This window comes from Pseudorca crassidens, chromosome X, assembly GCF_039906515.1.
Source record: "Pseudorca crassidens isolate mPseCra1 chromosome X, mPseCra1.hap1, whole genome shotgun sequence".
NCBI classification, from domain to species: Eukaryota; Metazoa; Chordata; class Mammalia; order Artiodactyla; family Delphinidae; genus Pseudorca; species Pseudorca crassidens.
Window position 1 is genome coordinate 3,957,480 of NC_090317.1, and position 4,518 is coordinate 3,961,997.

A 4,518-nucleotide genomic window follows, 5' to 3' on the forward strand; every position below is an offset into this window, starting at 1 on the left:
CGCTGGGGGGATGGGGATGGAGAGACCTAGGGCAGGTGTCCAAGAGCTTCCTCCTGTCATACCCTGTGCCCACGGCTGCGCTTGTCTCCGCGCCCAAACCTCTTCTCGCCCGGAGACCTTGGGGTGCCCCCGCTCCCTGGAGTCCAGGTGGAGCAAAAGCGTTCCCGCGATGTGGAGGGTTGGCAAGGGCTTGGAAAGCGCCGCGGCCCGCTCCACTGGCGGCGCGAGAGCGCCTCCGCTCTGCTTTGTGGCCGGAGGCGGAACAGCAGCTGGGCGAGCGGTCTTGAGCCCGAAGCAGCCTGGCCAGCGGGCACCTCTAAGATGCTGGCCCAAGCAGAGGCTGCTGTTCACCCGACCCCGGCCGCCTGCCCACCCCACTTCGCTGGGCCTCCAACACCTGGGCCCCAAAGGCTGTCCCCTTCAGCACTGGACGGACCAACTGTACCCTGGTGGGGCTGGGGCAGTTCCCACCTCCCCAGAAGTAGAGTGCCCCAAAAAGCCAGAACAGAAGGGTCTCCAGAGACCTTACCTGTCATACAGATAGGAAAACAGAGGCTGCAAATTCAAGGCAGGGCTTTGTTCGTGGGCAACGCTAAGAACTTCTGATTATTACCGTGTCACCACTGCTCCCATCCAACACTAGTCCCAAAGCCCCTCTAACCCAGCTTGACCTCTTAAACCAACAAAGAGAGTCGGGCTATGCCCTTGGGACTCAGACCCTCAAGAGTACTACAGATCCCAGGGATACCCACTCCTCCAGCTGGCTTCTGATTCTTCCACTCCGGGAAGAAGTTGGAAGGACTTGGATGTGGCACAAGCCCAGGTTACAAAACTGAGTTGGCATTTAAATGACCTAACAACAAATTGCCCAATTTAATTTGCTTACTCAATTCAATAAAAGAGAAAAAAGAAAACCCATCTAATTAAATACATTGATCCATAGAAACTGGCAACTCTGAAGTTCTGACTGGATGTTAGCGATTGGACAAACTTGAATGATGCAAGGGTGTAAGTGGAAATAAGACAAATCAATTCTCCTCCCAACCCCAGAAGGGCTGCAAGGGGCCCTGAGAAAATCGTTCCTTACAATAAGTGGGAAACCAAGCCCAAAAGGGGAATAAACTTGTCCAAGTTCCACCAGGGAGGCAAAGTTAATTCTAGGGTCTGCGGAGCCCAAGAGAGCACTGGGTTCATGCTCCACTCCAGCCACAGACTGGGACCCTTGGCCTTACTCTTCAGTATCCTTCCCCTATTGGCACCTTGAACCTGGACCTGGCATGCCACCTTGCTTGTCCAGACAGCTCTTCTGCATCCTTCAAGACCTTAGGCAACTATCAGTTTCTCCAGGACAAATCTGTCCATGGAGGACAAAACTGCAGCTTGCTCAGACCCCCCTTAGAGCACTGCCCAGTTTGAGTAATGTGAGTACAGCTAGGCGGAAGGTTCTGGAAACGAGCAGAGCCTCTCCAAGCCTGGAGGATCCAAGAAAGGATGATTTGATTGGAAATAACGATAATGTCTTCTTCCTCAACTTCCTCACTGTGCTGTACTGCAGGTCTCCAAAGGTAGAAATTTCCAAGTCCCCAGCAAGTTCCTGGGCTCCCAGGCCAGTGCCCATATCAGGACCTCCACATGACCCTAGTCCCAGCCACAGCACTGAGCCCCTTTGGACCTGTGCTTAGCAAACCTTTTAGCTCGAAATGCATCTTCGTCACCGTTCTGATTGGGGCTAGCTGTAGCAGGCTTGGTGTCGGGCCCTAACTTAGGACTGGCTTGTCCTTCTAGGGAAATGTCTGCCTTGGAAAGAAGCAAAATCACTTAGTCCTTGGCAGCTGTGTCTCTGCCGGGCGGAGGTGACCTGCAGCTGAACCCACAGCCAGTATGGCAAGCCGTTCCTCCCACTGGGACCAGATAGCACCCTATGCCTGCCTACGAGCACTCCCTGTTCAGCTGTGGAGCTCTGCCTTCAGCGGGGCCCTATGGGGCCAAGTCCCCACCCACACCCCCGGGCCCAAGTAGCCTCAGCTATGGGGAGGGCATTATGAATTCCACACAGACCTCTCCCCACGGAGCAAGGAGGAGAAAAGACACAAATACAGATAAGCAATGGGGACAGGGGCATTACAACTGCTTGTAAGGGATCAGAGAAAGCTTTGGGGGGAAGTGGCATTAGGACTGACTTTGAAGGATGAGAAGGATGTTGCAGCAGAAATTTGAGGGAGGAAGTGGGTGTAAGCTGAATTCCCTCTGGGGCAGCTTCAGGTGGGTTATGAGTCCTATGTGGCCGCAGCATGCCCAGGGCATATGAGGGTTAGCAGAGAGAGAGAAAGGCTGAGGATATGTGATCTAATCCGAGAGAGAGAGAGAGAGAGAGAGAGAGAGAGAGAGAGAAAGAGAGAGAGAGTGAGAGGAGGGAGCCAGCCCCGCAGAGAGTTCCAGGCATTCAGCATGTAAATAGCACTGTGATGGCTAATGGCTGCTAGAGGTACTGGCGACAGGAGGGGGACCAGCAATAATGTCTGCCTCGGGGTGTGGACAGTCAAATGGGGTTTGAAACAGACAGTAAACAGGGAAACAAATATACAGAATGATGAGAGAGTGATGAATGCCCTGAAGAAAATCAAACAGGGTGATCAAACGGAACGTGACAGAGCAAGTGGGAGCTGTTTTCAATGTGGATCTCAGCAAGGGCCCCTTCAGAGCCCTGAAGACAAGGGCCCAGCCACAGCAAGGTCCAAAGGCAGAGGAATCAAGGCAGAGGAAAAGCAAGGGGCACAAAAACAGAAAGAAGCTGGGCATGAGTGTGCAAGGAATTAAAAGGAGACTGGAGGGCCTGGGGTAGAGCGAAGCGGGGGGAGAGAGGAGTCGGCAAGGCCACAACACACGGGAACTGGAGACCATGTCTTGAGTTTGGATTTTATTATAAGAATAATAGAAAACCACTGGCAGGTTTTAAGCAGAGGAGTGATGTGATAGGATTTTCATTTTTTAAAAACCTCGATGGCTGGGTGGAGAGGATTGCAGGGAGGCGAGGTGGAAACAAGGATACCAGTCTGGAGATGACTGCAGCCATCCAGGAGAGAGCTGGTGGCAGCCTGGACCAGGGTGAGGCCAGTGGAGGCGGGAGAAGTGCATGGATTCTGATTTTATTTTGAAAGTTAAGTAGAGTGTTTCCTGGATGGTTGGATATGGTGGATGAAGCAAAGAGAGGAGTCCAGGATAACTCCAAGAGTTTGGCCTGAGCAACTGGAAAGGTGTACGTGCCATGGCTGACACGGGGAGGGTGGGAGGGAGCCGGTGTTCATGGTGAAACGCCATGGTGGTGTCAGTTAGGTATTTGGATATTTCGCCATCATCCGTGCTCCACCTTCATGGGCCATTGGAATAGTTACTTACAGAATTCTTTTCTTTAAATCAACCTTAAATCGGCTCTCATTTTTCTTTAGCTCCATGCTGAGGAATAATAACCATAACATCAAGTGTTTTGTGGGTTAGTAGCATTTTTTCTGAATACAGATTAAAATAATAACCACCAGGTCCCCTTGCAGTTCAACCCTGACATTTCCTCCATACCCAGCCAAGCCTGGGCATCTAGCATACACAGACTTGAACTGAGCCATTTGGCTTTGACACGCAGGAACATCTGAGGGCATTTGAAGGGATCACAGCAGGGTATTCGGGAGAGAGACGTGGTCCCACAGCTCAGTGAGGCTCTGTAAGTAGCCACCGAACTGCCTCCATGGGCCCTTCTCAGCCCTCTGCTTGGGGATGGGGGATTCACAGAGCAGAGCCCACCATCCTTTCCTTAGGTCCAAGCGCCCTCTGGTGGCCGTGTTCCGGTGCACCGGTGCACTGGGGGCTTCCCAGCTCCTGCTTCTGGAAGAGGGGGACCCTCTGCCTTGGCCTCTCCCTGGAGAAAGGGGCAAGAGGTCAGACTAGCTTTAGGCTCCAGACTGAGGGACAGATAGATGGTGCTGAGTCTGGGACTCAGGCGGGGCCAAGGTGGGGCCGGCAGTCTGCAAGCCAGGCAGGAGCCACCGAGGGTCAGACCGAAAGGGGAGGGAAAGTGGTGGGTGGGAGAAAGGGCTCTTGTTTCCTATAGAAGTTCACCAGTGCAGAGAAATGCAACTTGATGACCATATACAAATAGGGCAATTTACCTTCGGTGGGATTTTCAGAGGAAAAGAAAAAATATTCCAACGTAACCATTTTTAAATTAAGAGCAGGGAACATTAGACTGTGCTGAATAAATACTATAACCGGTAATGGAAAATGTACTTCTTATATTACAGCCAGTTACGGGAGAGAAGCGGGGTTGGCGGCCAGTGACAAGAGGGAGAGAGTCATGCTCTTGCCAAGAGAGCAACTGAGGAGGTGGCTGGACAGGCTGACGGGGGATGCAGAGATAAGCACTGTCTGCTTAGGATGACACCCATGTGCTCACTCAGGCGTCCACACTGCATCCACACAGGGGTTAACATTGGTGCACGCACACACGCATTCACACACTCACAGATA